The 16,438-nt window shown below is 47.2% G+C and overlaps 1 protein-coding gene across 1 annotated transcript in view; it reads left to right on the top strand.

Annotated features, from left to right (window-relative positions):
- The first annotated feature begins 2,866 nt into the window (after window positions 1–2,866).
- Window positions 2,867–16,438, top strand: part of LOC140699647 (trafficking protein particle complex subunit 9-like) — a 205,788-nt gene continuing 192,216 nt past the window's right edge. The window contains exon 1 of the mRNA XM_072972263.1: window positions 2,867–3,098. The gene's annotated coding sequence lies outside the window, so the exon portion shown is untranslated. The remainder of the gene's footprint in view (window positions 3,099–16,438) is intronic.

Here is a 16,438-nt window from a genome sequence, read left to right as displayed (position 1 = left end):
CTTTCAATGTATGTTTGTGTTTCCGAGTCCAGGCTTGTTCTACTCGTGTATTACAGGCCAACACATCAGGAGACAAGGATTTGGGGCAAGAAAGAGCGGCTTAAATTTGTAAAGCCAGCGGAGAAGATGGTAGACCAATGTCCTGGAGAACCATCATCCCAAATCTGAATTCAGGCTCTTATATTAAAAAGGGGAAGCGGGAATGCTTGGTTGTTGCAAACTTGGTGTATGAATTCTTTGTTGTTAGAATCCTTTGTTCTTGCAGCTCTTCACCTGGGTCAGATCCGTGTAAACCTCCAACAAGCAAATGTTATTTTCTATTCTGTATCTTGTTATCTTTATACGAATGGAAAAGTGTTAATATCCTTCAAAGTCAGAGCCTTGAGAATAGGGTCTCCTGTATATTTCAGGATCTAGGCTACATTGTTTCACAAAAGGTGCAGAAACAACAAGACTAAGCCTAGGACACAGGGCACAGGGTTAAAGTCAAAGGAACAGATCTAATATGGAGTCAGATTTCTTCTTTCCTATTTCAGTAGTGCCATGGGGAAGGCACTTTGGGCAGCTTTCTGTAGGGTCCTGGAGGCTTTCTCTCTCAGCCTCTGTGCACCTCTATTGAAAACCGGTCATCGCTATTGGCCTGCTGGAAAACCACTCCGCCTGTTTTGCCCTGAAGTTGTGTTCTGTTTATAACTCATCTCTACTCCTTGGAAAACAACTCAATAAAGACTCAGTTGGTTTTCCACCAGCCCTGGGCAGGGGTGAGGGATAGCATGTTATTATTTTATAAAAAAATATATAAAAGAAGTTTTAAGACAACACTGGACACATAGGAGAGAGACAAACAATGCTTCCTGGCTTAAATCAAAAGTGATGACTCAGTGAGTCTATGGCTGCTGTATTTGCTGAGCTAGTTACTCCTTTGCTCCATTACACATTTATTTTAACTGAAAAAGAAATATATGCATATGGATAAAAAAATTCAAACAGAGCAAAAAATACTCAAGTGAAAGAACTTTTCCCTCATCCTCTGTTCTTACACGCCTCCCTGGAGATGCCAACGTTTACAATCCTTTGTGTGCTTTTCCAGATATGCTATGCACGTTCCCACCAATGTATGTAAATTCCTTTAAAGTTTTACTTATTTTTAACTTAAAGGGACTTAAATCCTCAAGTGGCTTCTGCCACAGTAATAGAAAAGAAGAAATCTGACTCCATATTAGATCTGTTCCTTTGACTTTAACCCTGTGCTCTGTCTCCTAGGCTTCATCTTGCTTGTAAAACAATGTTGCCTAGAGCCTAAAATATACAGGAGAGCCTATTCGGAAGGCTCTGACCTTTAAGGGTATTTAACACTTTTCCAATCATATAAAGATAACAAGTTGCAGAATAGAAAATAACGTTTGTTTTGTTGGAGGTTTACAGGGATCTGACCCAGGGAGATAGCTGCAAGAACAAAGGATTCTAACAAGAAGGAATTCCTACACCAAGAAGTTTGCAAAAACCAAGCACATAGGAAAGCAGCCTGAATTCTGACTTGGGGAGATGGTTTTCTAGGACATTAGTTTGTCATCTAGGTCTACAGAAACTTGCTATTCCATGCCCCAACACTTGGTCTCCCAACTTACTGGCCTGTCCTGCACTGAGGAGAATGAATTTGGACTCAATAACACTTCTACCTAACTAGCAAGCTGGGTACTGGGACTGAGGGCAGCTCTCCCACACACAGGGGCCTAAGGTGAGCCCTTGATTATTCCCAGAGGTTGGGGTGTGGTTTACCCAGGAGGGATGGGGACTATACACCAACACTCAGGCAGTCTGCTCCTTCTGGGGCTCTGACATTTTACCTCCCGCTCCCTGCCAGCCCAACACTTGGGACAGTGGAGCTAAGGCAGAGATCGTGCCTGCCTGTTTCCCAGCGTGTAAAAGGGGAATATGTACTCTTCCCAAGGTAGTTCTGAGAAACAACACCTGCGGGTGCTTGGTTCCCGGAGCAACAGTAAACCTAGCTCCTTGTGGGGGCAACGGGTGTGATACCCGTAGGGTTTCTGCAGAGACCTTAGCTGGAGGGCTGGGCCAGGGACGTAAAATATGAGCTGTGGGCAATGACGGGTTAGAGAAGGGTGTATAGGCAGGACTGCTGCCTCCTTCGGGATGCCCCAAGAGGTAAAACGCTTTCTCCCCATCTCTGCTACTCCCCTCCCAATTCCAGATAACTGCCTTCTCTCTGCTCCTCCTGTCCATGTGTCTCCCTCCACTTTTCCCCTCCTCCCCTCCTCCTCCCCTCTTCTCCCTCCCTCGGTTCCCCTTCTCTCTCAGGACCCAGAGCAGATCGATGGCCCTCCTGCGCATGCGCAGTCGCTGCCAGCTGGACCGCGGTTTGGAAGCTCCAGCTCCGAGCCTGGGATCGGCCCCAATGGCTTCTCAGCTCTGTCGCCCTGTAGGCCTTTGGCTCCTGCCTGGGGCCGGGGCCTCTGGCTGTGGAAGTGCAAGGTGAGGGGATATCGGGAAAGGGGTGAGGCGGCTGCGGGAGGGCGGTCGGCGTGTCACAGCCCCCCAGGGCGCCAGTCAGCGTGTGTTCAGCTGGATTGCTCGGGCCAGGCCCCTCTGCCCGCGCCACCTGCCCTGGCTCACCGGCCACAGCTGCCCAGGGCCAGGTGTGCCCCTGCCGCCTCTTGACCCAGCCGGGCTCCCCTCAGTCCGCGGCTGGCGTCCCCTTCCCCTCTCCCTCCCTCGAGTCCTCTCCTCCCGGGCTTCCTCTCCTTGGCCGCCGACCCGTCCCCACCACTGGGCGGGCTGTGTCCCGGGCGGGCGGGGTCTGCACACCCGGACGGGGCGGGCGGCTTGGGCTGGGGCTGGGGCTGGCCTCCGAGCGGGGCTGCAGCCCGCGTCCCCCACCCCGCTCTCCCTGCCCCGCGACCCCGGGGCTGCCTTCCTCTCCCTTTCCCGATCCCTGAGGTCAAGATTAGCGGCGTGGGCGCTGCTCCCTGGGCTGAGAGCCCGCGGCTGTAACGCCCAGCTTCTCCTGGTGGAGTCGGGAAAATGGAGCAGCAGTGCTGAGGGAGCTTCTGTCTCCTTGATCAGTATTTCTGCCCCAGGTAAGTACCTTGAACTCTTTCAGGTGTTATGATGGCGGTGCTTGTTGATGTAACGTGTTTTTATACTGAGAGGAATTACAGTGGTGAAAGCAGGGCTTTGTTCAGTTAAAAATGAGCTGAAGGCATGAGGCTGTCTCATCCTCCATCCTTCACTCTCCCAGGGTGAAACGTGAGACCGTTGATCTTAAAAAGATACTTATAGTCCCTAACTAGTCCAGCCCAGCTATTGTGTGTTAACAGGAACAGCACAACCCGAGGCGTTGGAGACCCAGTGACACTGCACTACTAAAGAGCTCCTGGCAAAATCTGGTTTGTTTTGTTTTGTTTTGTTTTTCTTTGTTTTTCTTAAATTGTGGGACAGACTAGTAGTATAGAGGGAAAAATAATTGGCAAGAAGGATTTTTTCATATAACAGCTTTATTGTGATATTGTTCACACACCATGAAGTCCACCCACTTAAATGTTACAATTCAGCAGCTTTTAGCATATTCACATTTGTGCAACCATTATTATTCCAGAACGTTTTCATCACATCAGAAAGACCAGTTGAAATGCATGACCTATCCACCCCTTCCCAGTGGTGGTTCTAAAGAAGTTTCTTGGCTGTTCCTGACCATAAATTAACTTGTTACATTCCATGAAATATCTAGGAGGAATTCTAATCAGAATTGCAATGAATCTGTCTATCAAAGCAGGAAGAATTAATGTCTTTATGGCATAAACTTCTTCTACACATGAATATATCTGGGACCCTATCTTTTCATCTATCCAGAGCCATGCCTATGGGAAATCCTCATTAATTCTTGGGTTTGTGAATGATGAGGCTCAATACATCATTAGATGCAACTGTAGCCTTTCACTGAAGAGAAAAGTAACCTCGTAGAAGCCAAGTGATTCTCTGATGGTTAGAATGAGTGACCGCCAGTGCTGGAGTGTTCGAGTGGACTTGGTGCTTGCAGAGTTCTCCACCACCTACAGCTAAGGGGATTACCGTGTTCTTTTACTTTTTTTCTTATGGCGTTGCTTTTATTTTTACTTATTATATAAAATTATTTTTTATTGAAGTGTAGTCAGTTTACCATGTTAGCTTCAGATGTACAGCAGAGATTCAGTTATAAGCTTATGCATATGTTTATAAATGTTTTTCAGATTGTTTTTAGTACAACTCATTACAAGTAATTGAAAATAGTACCCTGTGCTATATAGTAGGTCCTTGTCATTTATTTTATATTTATTAATGTGTATCTGTTAATCCTCCCTTTCCTGCCTGCTAACAACAGTTTGCTTTCTATGTCCATGAGTCTATTTCTAGCAGCACCGTTTTTGCTAGCAATATATGCTGGTTGGCTGTTTTCTGTTTCAGTAATTCCATCTTATGTGTGGGCGTTTTTCTTCTGGTGGGCCTGTGTGTGGTGTGCACACGTGATAATAGAGACCTGTATTTGGGAGGACTCCAGGCCTTGTGTAGTCCCTCGTATGGAGCCCCCACTGAACTGATGCTTGAACTTGGAAGAAAACAGTAAAAGTTGGAATTTCCACCATGGTTGAGACTTCCAGGTTTCTATAACCTGTTTAGCCCACCTAAATTTTGGCTGCACCCATACTGGATAATTTGGTGGAACTTCATTGTATGGTGGTATAGAGACAGGGCCTTGTATGCTTCTTCTCTTTCCTTTTTCTAACAGTCATTCTCCTGGGCCTTCCAGGTACTCCCCCAGAAGGGCCCAGGGCTGGCTTGGTGCTGCACTTAGGCAATATTTGTTAATAAGTCCCTTTCCTCATCTCTTCTGAGCCTCCATTTCCTTCTCTGCACAATGAGGGCTTAGACTAGATAAGTACTTTTCAGTTTCTTTTAAAGCCATGTTTCCTTTGAGAAACAGAAAATGCAAATCTCTCCTCCCATCCCAACCCTTTAGATTTTGACACGTCCTCCAAGGAGTCACATAGCTCTTTGTGGTAAATTGATGTGATTGTGATTCCACGTGGCACAGAAAAGACTCTTCAGAGATTGATTGCAGGGAGAGGGCAGGAAAGGGGCAGTAAGTCACACTTTCTTGTGTGAGCACTGGAGCAAAGGCTTGGGTTTAAATACGGTGTCTGATGTGGCATCTCTCTAATCTTGCACAATGTGATAAACCTCTATCCCTAGTTTCTTAATGTGTCAAGTTGGGGTGGTAATATTTTAAGGCTTTTGTGAAACATTATACACATAAGCCATTTGTGTCTCTGTAGATACAAGACCTGCTAGAGAGTCGGAATTTCTTTAAAAATACATATATATTGTCCACAGCACTCTGTCTGTGTGTATTTTGAAGTTCCTGGAGGGTGAGGGTTGAGTGTAATGTCCATTGTGGGACAGGTGGCCCATGGGTCTGTGTGCCTCAGATTTCCCCCTCCTCCCCAGTCCTCTTCCTCTCAGTCCAGGATGAAGTTCCCTAGTAGATTTACACAGAGGTCTTGTGGAAATGGCTCTTCATTTTATTGTTTCACCAAGAAGGGCTGCCATCATGATCTCTGTGGCCAGGTTTTGGTGACCTGAAGGCTATGCAATTGGGGATTTCTATTTAATAAAAAGAAAAAAAATTACAAATACAAAATTATACCTAGGTTGGTGGCAGGGGCTTTTGAAAGTGGGGACCACTAGCTTTGTTAGCTTCAGGTGCAGTGGCCTCTGGCCACAAGGACACATCCTCATGCTCTGAAGTTGGAGGGACCAGTGGGTTCAGTGGGAATATTTACTGAGTGCATCTCATGGGCTGCGCATTGTCTTAATTGTACTGTGTGTTCCTTATTTGAGACAGTGAGCTCATTTAAACACAATAGCCTCTTTAAAATATTAGACTTTTTATTTTTAGATGTAATGTAGATTCCCATGTAGTTGTAAGAGATAATATGGAGAGGGCCTATGGACTCTTTGCCCAATTTTCTTTAATGGTTCCATCTTGCAAAGTTGGGGTACTATTCATTCGTGACTCACTAATCCTTTTAGGTTTGTGTTATTGCCCTCATTTCTATTTATGAATAAACTGGTGTTTAGAGAAGCACACAGGTCTGCCCAGGTCAACCACGTGGTTAGTGTAGATTTGGGTGGAATGTGGGCTTGGCATTTCCAAGCAATACCATTATGATGGTCTGTGGCAGGGAGCAGCATTCATTTTGCTTGTTTATTCATTCATTCAACAAACATTTATTGAATAAACTCTGTGGTTCAGATGCTTTCATAGGGTTATCTGATTCTTCAGCAGTATGGAGAATCAGGTAATATTTTCTTTTTTTTTTTTAATATGAGAAAAATATCTCTGAGAGGTTATAAACTCCCCAAAGGAAAAATAGCTCATAAATGAGGGATAGTACACTTGTACAGTTCCTTCTTCTTATGCAGGTGGTACCCTAGGCATTTTACATCTGCATAATTCCATAATCCAGATATATTCTTGTAAGGCAAGGAGTTTTTTTTTAATTGAATTATAGTCAAGTTTACAATGTTGTGTCAATTGCAAGGTGGGTTTTTTTTTTGAATTTTGAATTGAGAAAATATTTTTTGAGGGGGTTAATTAAGTTTATTTATTTGTTTCATTGTTCTAAAATGAGGTACTGAGGATTGAGCCTAGGTCCTTGAACATGCTAAGCACATGCTCTACCACTGAACTGTACCCTCCTCCCCAAAGCAAGTTTTCTTACCCATTATTCTGCACCTTAGGAGTTCAAATAAATTGGAGTTGAAATCCAGATATTTTGATCCTACTATGGTTCTTTGCATTATATCCTGCTGAGGGGTGGGGAAGCAGTTCCTTTATTCATTCCTTTATTCAGCAGTTTTGAGCACCGACTGCATCAGGGCCTGCCTAGGTGGTTGGAAACAGAAAACAAGAAATGACCCTTTTCTGCAGGGGATGGAAGCCTAGACCAAAAGCTGGGCAATGTGATCTGAGCTTCAGTAGCCATGTGCAGACGCTGAGGACAAACTTATCCACGATTTGCTTGGACTTCCCTTGCCTTCTGGCTGGTGCACACCAGGTCGCTGCAACCCAGTGAGGCCCGCAGCCCACAGCACAGTATGTACATCGATTTACCCTCCCTTCTCGGCAGGGACTGCAACATGAGCGCCCCTGACTACGTGCAGTGTGCTGAGGACCACCAGACTCTCCCCGTTGTCGTCCAACCCGTGGGGATCATCTTAGAGAATTTCTTTTGCATCTATAATGGAATCTCCTTGGTGAGCCAAATCAGCCCGTGCGGCTCCCAGTGGGCACTCTGTATCTACTATAGGTATCACTATGTGCCCGAGAATGGATGGAGTGACTCCCAGACCCACCGCAATGTCGTGGGCCTTGTCACCATTACCAACTGCCTCTTGGCCAAGACCTTCTAGAAGCTCCATGCACAGAGGAGCTGTATGGCACCACGCGCTATGATTCTCAGCTCTTTGTCTTTGTGCTGTATGGGGAGGTGGCCGAGCAGCCGCGCACCGACGTGGCCTTCAATCTACGAGGACTGCAGGCTGGTGGAGAAGAGGATCGACGACTTCACTGAGTCACTCTTCATCTTGCCCAAGTCCAAGTGGATGGATGGGGCCCCCGAAAATTCTGGGGAGAAGACCCCCCTCCTCTACATCCTATTTGAGTAGGAGGACATCATGGGACTGGACACAGACAGCAGGCAAGTCAACCTGAAGGCCGGGCCACCCTGGCTGTGTGAAAGATTGCTTCCCTACATCCAGAATGGGATCAGCAAGGAGGAGGGCTGTCTTGTAGCCAAGGCGGGAAGGAGGTGCAGCCCGCCGGTTTTCAGACATTTAAAAGTAAATCTGCTTTTGTTTCAGAGAGATACTTTTAGGGTTAGTGTGGACACTTACTCCCCCTTTTCAGCCAGGAAACTTGGTGGGACCCCTGGAGTTGCTGTCCAATAGAGTAGCCACAGCCACTGATGTTAGGAGTGCTGGGGAGGAGGCTGGTCTGAGCTGAGATGTGCTGTAGGTCAAATGCACATCAGACGCTGAAACTTGTCTAGTAAAAAGAATATAAACTATCTTGTTACTTTCTATATTGATTACATGTCAAAATGATAGTATTTTACATACAGTAGAATAAGTAAGGTCTGTTCTTAAAATCAGTTATTTTTTTTTTTTTTTTTACATTTTAAACGTGGCAACTGGGAAACATTATTTACATGACTCTCATTTCATTCCTGTTGGACAGCCTGTCCTGGGACAGTTTCATCCCTTCGCTTATAGATGAGACTCTGATTCCCGAGACGCAGAACGAGGTGCTGGTTGAGCTCGGGGTGGAGCCGGTGTCTCCTGCCTCCCAGGCCCAGCACCAGCACGGCTCAGGCCCTCTCCCCTGCCTGACAGCCACCATACCAATTTAGGACATCAGAAACACTGCCAGGGGCATCCGAATGAGCTCCTTATGCAGGGAAAGGCGTGTCACGGAGAATGGAACAGAGCAGGGAAAAATTCGTCCTCACTTTGTCCCTGTGATTATGGCAAAGGCCCCACTCTGCCTTGGAAGGGCAGACGAGCTCTTCTGGGCTGCCTACCCCCTCACCCTCTACTATGTTTCACTGTGTATCTTTCAAGCTGTCCCTCGGGCAGAAGAGGGTGAGATGTCTTTGCCGAGAGGTGGTCCCCCTTTACTGGGGAGATTGAGGGGAGCTGTGTCCCCCCCGGCCTGCGGTCTCGGGCCTTGAGTCTCGAGAGCGTTCATGGCGGTCCCACAGGTGACGGTCGGAGGACATGACACGTGCTGCCGGGCCCGCTGTGCAGGAGGGGCTCTGTGATTGTCTGATTCTAAGGTCAGATTCTCCTTTCTTGTTGTTGGTAAGATGGAGGAGAAGATGCCAGAGAATTGATAAAAAGAAAATCCACACCAGTCCTGTGAATGACAGACAAAGGGGATCCGTGTCCCACCTGCGTATGGTGCCTGGCGGGCTCTGGATTAATTTTCACTTCCTCCCCGGACATTCCTCTATGGCTTAAGGAAGGGGAGAGGCATGTCGTGGCCATGATCTGTACTTGTCCTCACATGGTCCTGTGATCTACATGCCCACACTACCCTTCTGCTCCTTGGAGATGAGGTGTCAGGTTTAGGAAACTGGGCACTGCTGAGGGCATAGCTGCCAGAACCGTGCTACACCAAGGCTGGCTCCGTTCACCTGACCTGTCACCTCCTGTTGAGTCCCAAGGCGTCATTCAAGGTAGGCGCATCGGTGCAATGTAAGCAGGGACCACCTTCTCGCCCTGGACAGACTGGTGGGTGAGCAGTGGAAGCCCGGAGCCCTGCACCAGCCCCCAGGCCAGTGCCTCCTCTTTCGTCAAAGGAGGCACTGGTGACATTTTTGCTCAGCAACTGCTTGGCTTTGAGTCTGCAGACCCACCAGAGAATGCCAGATTGTTTTTGCCTTTTGAAGTCTTCCCTTGGGATTTGGTGGAGTAGCTGGATGTGTGCTTAGCCCATAGTGGTTGACACTGTCACCATTGTTTACCCAGAACCTCGTGTACCAGGCATGGCTCCAGGCATCAAAATACAGCAGCGCATTAAACCTCCCTCCTTGTGGGTCTGTCTGTTTTGGTACCACAAGGGCTCAGCCAGCATCTGAACGTCAGTGAGATAACGCGGCCAGTGAGCTCGGGTCAAGCACGTTCTCCTCCAGTCACTTTTACTCCATAGTTGCTTTTACTATTCCACAGTCATTAATTTTTTAAACAATGCTTTGGTTCAGGAGCAGAACCTAATTCTCCCCTGTTCCTCTTGGTGGGAGTGAGTAACATTGTCCAGCTTGAAGTGTGAACACATTTTGTAGCCGCTGTCTACACGCAACTAGGTGAAGTTTTGGTTTGGGGCGCTGACCACGTTGGGGTCCCCCGGCAGCACCGCTCCCCTCAGGCCCCTGCCTTCCCTGGATCAGGAGGTGAGGGTGGGTCTCACCATCCCCGCGTCCCTGTCCTCATCACACTCACGTAATTTCTTGCAAATGCTGTCAGTTATTTTTGTTCTTGTGTGTTTCTTATTTTCGCTTTTCCTCTTTTCCTTTTTCTATTTTCCTTTTTCTCTTATACCACCCTGTGAGCATGTTGTTGGGTCTGAAAATGTGGGCTGTGCACACCCTGCATTGGAATAGCCAGATCGCCCTCTGTGCTGTCTCCATCGCTTTAAAAAGCAAAAACTTAACAGTTGCCATGATTCATATATTATCCTAGTCATCTTCTTATTTTCTAGTTTTTTGGAATTTTTGCTCTGTTAGCACATCACCCACTGGAGTTTGATACCTGTTAAAGTCCTTGCTTTGAGGAACCTGTTTGTTCCTCCTTATATTTGGTAACAAATGCTCTCTTACTAACTTTGTTTATTTGTTTTGAAGAAGAGAGATGCGAATTGATTTAGGCGGCTGCTGAGGGATTGTTTTCATGGAGTATTTAAACTTGGAAAGTCAAAATCTGCAGCACCTTGCTTGATTCTGGCTTTTACACAAACGTGCTCGGCACACGGTTCCTGGCTGTCGCTGTGTGACGTGCGTGACGGTGCTTCCTGGCCGGCGGTCACCGGTGAGGAAGTGGCCGGCTCGGGGGTGAGCAGCTGCAGTGGACTCTGTTGGAGGAAGCAGTCACCAGTTTTTTGTTTTTCTGGTTTTATTTTTGCATTCACCTTCCCAGAGCCATTTACTTTATTTTGCATTCATAGAGGGGCAGGAGCGGGTCTAAAACCATGCCACTCTTTTGTTCCCTTTATGAGGCTGGTTTTTCTAAGTATCAGGAAAACATTGCCTTGTCCTAAGGAGCTGGTTCACTTGGATCTGGTGGACACAGGGACCGCTAAAGGGGACCGTAGCTTCCTCTCTTCTTCAGCCAGTGGGTATTCAGAGCCGGGTCTGTGGTTTGCCTCAGCAGCCGTGCAGGCCTCCCTGCACCGGCCTTTACTTTTACCCCTTTTTGGCAGTTAATAGCTGACTCTGTGTCTGTTGCAGCTGATGTCCACCACTGACGGCCATGTCGTTATTTTGCGGTAGTGAGTCTCCAACACCCCTGTCAGCCGTGAAGGGACCTTGCATTCTCACCCCGACCCTGTTTCATCTCACCCAGGGGAAGGGTTTGGCCACCACCGTCATGCTGGACATGAGGCCTTGTTTCTCCTTTCATGCTCTGGTCCAAATGTGGACACTTCATCCTTCACTGACTTGGTCTCGCTTGAGACAGTCCAGACTTTCTGAAAGAGTCCATCACATTCTGGGGGGGGAACAGAACAAAAGTAAGAGTCGCAAGTAGGAGTCAAGGCTGTCTGGGTTGGCAAATGCAGGCTGGGATCTGTGATGTCTGGTCTGTGCCCTGGAAACAGGCCTTTCCCGTGGCTCCCGAGAGAAAAGGGGTTGGAGCGAGAACAGACTTGCCTGGGTTCCTACCATCCTCATCTACTCACTGACATGAGTGTCAGCTAACTAGGAGCTCCCCCAAACCTCGGGCCCTTCAAAGCTCAGACCACGGGAGATCCTTGAGTCCCTTCTCCTGGTCCTTCTTTGTGAGAATCCAGTGCCTTCTGAGGTGACCGGCAGCAGGAGATGCCTATCCCTCCAGGGAACTCCCATCAGAGGACTGTGACTCAGTGCACCTTGCTGTGAGCTTAACGGTTTCCATCCGTGCTCCCTGCAGAACCAGACTTGAGACTGGCTTAGCGACAGAAATGACAAGACTGATTCCAGGGCAGGGCCAGGTGGAGGGAACAGTGGAAATTGAATGTGACCTCAAAAACCTAGGTGGGTGATGGGGCTGTTACTAAAATGGGGAGCCTGGGAGGTACCTGCCAGGAATCGAAGTCTAGAGTAAATGGTGGTCATAAGGCTTTTTTTTTTTTTTTTTGACATAAGGCATTTTTAAGATGCCATTTGTCATCCAGGTTAGGAATTCCAAGAGGCACTCGGGTCTATGAGCCTGGGGCTCAGGTGAAGGAGCCGGACTAGAGATACACGTTAGGATTCGTCATTCTTAGCTGGTGTTCACAGCCGTGCAAGTGGATCAGCTCATCTCAAGAGGTGCAGACTTTGGCTGGTGGGGGCAGGGCTGTGCCTGGTTTGGAGGAAAGCCCAGACCATGCAGCTTTGGTGTGTCAGTCAGCGGCGTTTGTGATTTTCAGAGCAATGGCATTTATCCTTAAGGTTCTGGGGGGTGGGCAGGGCCACCCAGGAAGAAATCTGAAGGGAGGGTTTTGGCCACGTGTGCTCATCTTGGGACGATCCAGAGGCTGCAGGGTCCACAAGGGGAAACTCCTCAGAAGCTGGAGTCACAGTGGGGAGTTGGGAGAATGTAGTCACACTCTCCTGTGAGGAAGGGAGGGAGGCCTCGGGAGTCCGCACCCTAGCGGACTCTCTTTCCCACGAACAAAAGGCAATCAGACAGATTTGAAGTGAGAAGGGATGGGCGCTGGGAGAGGAGCCAACCTGGAGAAAGGTGGTTGAACAATTCTGGAATAGTCTCCCTGAAAAATAGAGTTAAAAATACCCAGACTCTTAAGAATATTGATAGTGACTGGGGAGGAGGCAGTTGTTTTTCTGGCCTCCTAAGGGTAAGGTATGTATCCAGGGATACACAGAAGAATCGGGCAGTCTGTTCCGGGGGCTTCACCCGTACCAGGGGGAAAAGTGCAAGTTTAAAGGGGGAGAAGGGCAGCTGAAGGAAACTAGTCAGGCCCCGTGTCACGTACCAGTCGGCCGCCCTACTTGCGTGTTGCATTCACATCCATGCCTCCCAAATGGACGGTGGCAGCCCTGTTTTGAAGATTGGGAAGCCTTCTCAGAGGGGTTAAGGAATTGGTCCATTTAGCGGCTAGTAAATGCTGTAGCAGGATTCAAGCAGGGCCTTGTCAGACTTCAAGGGCATGTTCTCTCTACTAATTCCGGTACCCCCCCGTTGTACCTGAAATGGTGAAGTGAGTCAGTTTCGGAGCCTTTCAGAGAAAGTACACTTTAAGTGCCTCAGGACTGTTGCACAAAGCTCAGTGTTCTTTGATGGTTCGGAAGCACCGCAGTGCTTTTTGCTCCACAGATGTAAGGTCTTACTCTTTTGACGATGGTGTGGTTGTAAATGATGTACAGGTGCAAAACCACACTTAGCAGCTTCTGAAGGGAAACTCTCCAGTTCTCCCTTGATCCGCTTTCTTCCACGGGATGTAACTGTGCCGCAGCGTAGGCCTGAGCTTTCCGTATGGAGTGAGGGTTTGATATCCAAATTAAACATAAAACAGTCAGATGGAGAAAATCGAAGATGACAATATATTTTCGGGTTTCATTAGACAAGATATACTATCTGTTAATGGCCCATAAAGCGAATGAAATTGAGTACAGAACATTGCATTTCTTACTTTCTACTGAGAGATGTCTTCCAACATAAGATTCTCTGCTTTGGAACTTCAGCTCTGCCACTAGGGCGCCTGTCATTGTGTTGGTGTGATTGCATTTACACAGTGCATGTAATCTGGGCTTCCTTAGCCCCAAACACTCCAGTGCAGAATCATAGGCTGCAGCCATCACTTAGTTATACAAATACTTCTAAAACTATATGATACCAAAAGAAAATAAATAAAAATAGAGAGAGGGAGATTGCCTTTATCAAAGTTCCTTTGGATTTTAACTGCAAAGTGTTGTTGAGCAGCTCTGGTTTCCTTTGGATATGAATATATACATTTCTTTGCATGTAACTTGGATTTTAGGCTTGAACACCAAGCTCTTGTTTTCCATGAGCCACAAAAATCATAGCCAAATGACACACCTATGAAACATTTTATCCTTTTTTTCTGAGACAGAATCCTTGAATTTGGGACTTGAGCTGTGATTTTGCTGTTTGCTCTTCCCACCCCTCTTGTCAACTCACTCCTTTTTCCCACGTGGCCTCCAAGAGTTCATGGTCTCAAAGGAACAGGTGGACAAATACCAGTTGGTCGCCAAGAAGTGCTGCTGTAGACGGAGCCCAGCCAAGAGCTAAAGGACATCATCAGGGAGGACTTCCTGGAAGAAATTGGCTCTACATTCAGTTCTGAGGACAGAGTAAGAGTCAGCCATGAGAAGGAATCAAGAGGGTGACTCAGGAGGCAGGAGCAGCCCGGGTAGAGGCCTGGAGGCTTGTGGGGTGGGGACTCGGGGAGACTGCCCTGTGTGGTCCAGGGTGGTGGGTGACCCTGCTTTGAAGGACACTGGAGAGGGCCTAGGGGTGGAGGGCTTTGGAGGAGCTTGGTTTTTACTAGAACTGACACAGAGGAGGCAGTGAATGGTGTCAGCAGGAAGTGACCCTTAGGAGAGCAGCTCTGCCTGTCCTTTTGAGTCCCACCCCTTCATTCTTTTATTCATAACACACGCAATTCTGAGTGCCTAGGGGAGAGGGGGTGGACCCACAGTAGTAAGCAAAATGTACTTGCTTCTTGAGAGCTTAGCAGTGTCAGAAGTTGACTTAGATTAAAATGTTCTATTAACACAGCAGGGCACCTAATCCAAAGTGCGGAGGTTGGAGGGAAGGAAGGCTTCCTTGACAAACAGTCAAAATGAGCCTGGAGGCTAGTGGGAAGTAGCAGTCACAGGGCCCCTGAGGTCACTGGGGACCTGGTACTGAGGTGAGGATAGGCAAGCAGGGTCGGGGGTGGGGCTAGAACTCTACCAGGGAGCCTCTGAAGGGTTTGAAGTGGGGGAGATGTAATCAAATTTGTGCTTTGGGAAGGCTGCCTTGGCTGTGTGTATGTGTGTGTGTGTGTGTGTGTGTGTGTGTAGCAGGGAAGAGGGGGAGGGTGTCACCAACTGGGAGGGTCATTAGAAGACCATTCACAGGCTCGGAGGCCACCAGTGGGAGAGGGGCGTCGGGGCTGCTTGGGGACCGCAGGGGCAGTGTGGATGCCGGATTTCCTTATGGGGAGGGCTTGTTAGCGGGGTCGCTCTAGCGACACCTTGTGGCTGGAAGTAAACAGATGGAGGCCGCCAGGTGGACTTACCTCTTCTCTCCTTCCCTGCCTTGTGTGATGATCTTAGCTCTGCCAACATATGGAAAAGAAGAGCTAAGTTCCAGAGTAGCCCAGGACTTTGCTGAGCTCGTTCAAGTGAGATTTGATAGGATTTAGTCTTGTGTTGAGATCTGTAGGTTAACTTAGCTAGAAACGTCCCGTCTTTTGGATTTCCATAGGGGTATTAATTCTTGATAAAGATTGCTTTCTTGGTGAGAGGAAATTTAATACAACTGATGTCTTTCTCAAAAAAATATCTTATCTTTTAAGAAATTTAATATTCAAAATAATAGGAATATTTTAAAATGATAAACTAAGGCTTTCGTGTAGTTTCTTTGGTTTCTGAGTTGATGTGTAGGTAGACCCTTTGCATTACATAATAGCACATCTTTGTCAGTATTTAAAGAGCTGTTAGTGAGCGCCCTAGACCCCACTTTTGAAAGCATCATTAAAGCTTGCTCTGAAATAGTGAAGTCATATAGGTCTTTTTTGCAGAAGCCAGATATTTGGTTTATAATCTGCAGCATAGCTCCCTTTATAAAATAATAATAGGTTCAAAATTAAGAAAGTGGAAAATAATTGATTTTTTTAAAAACTGAAACATAAACTTTCTTGTGCTAATGTTGCAACTGGAAATTTCGAAAAGAAAAATCCCACTGTAATATCATCTACGTGAAATACATATATGTCTGTCACGTTTGAATAGTAACTGCACAGTGGTTTTTGAAGTCAGGATCATTCCAGCTCAGATACTGGCAGTGATGGTTGCTGGTTTTCAATGGAAGAACCTAAATTTGCTTTCTTAGCTTTATTCTTTTCTTTTTCTTTTCTTTTCTTTTCTTTTCTTTTTTCTTTTCTTTTCTTTTCTTTTCTTTTCTTTCCTTTTCTCTCTCTCTTTTTTTTTTTTTTTTGGGTAGTGCGAGGGTTGAGTAGTGCTGTGCCAGCATGACTTGGGGGCAATTTGGGGGCAGATGTCGTGCAGCAGCAGTGAGATATTTCCATGCCTTTTACTTTCCGGACATCACCAGGGAACATGTGTGGTTTGTGCCTGCAGGATGCGATGCTGCAGGACTCCCTGGTCCATCAATGTTATGTCTTGGAGCTGCTCCGGTCAGTGAATGATTTTCTGTGGCTTGGAGCTAATGTGGTCTGATGCAGATGATCAGATGTGTAACTGAAGTACTTTTACTTGAAATAAGAGAAAAGCTAGCAAAAATGTCTCTAAAATACAGGATGAGGGAGGAGAATTGGCTGAGCTTCTTGCAGTGGGAAATATTCTCAGGTGACTCCCTCACTGTGTCTCCTGTCACTCTCCCCCACAGCCCTGCACGGCAGTCCTACTGAAGCAACCATGCACTTTCTCAGAAA

The sequence above is a fragment of the Vicugna pacos genome, chromosome 11 (genome assembly GCF_048564905.1).
Source record: "Vicugna pacos chromosome 11, VicPac4, whole genome shotgun sequence".
Classification (NCBI taxonomy): domain Eukaryota; kingdom Metazoa; phylum Chordata; class Mammalia; order Artiodactyla; family Camelidae; genus Vicugna; species Vicugna pacos.
This window is presented reverse-complemented; position numbering and strand designations above follow the sequence as displayed.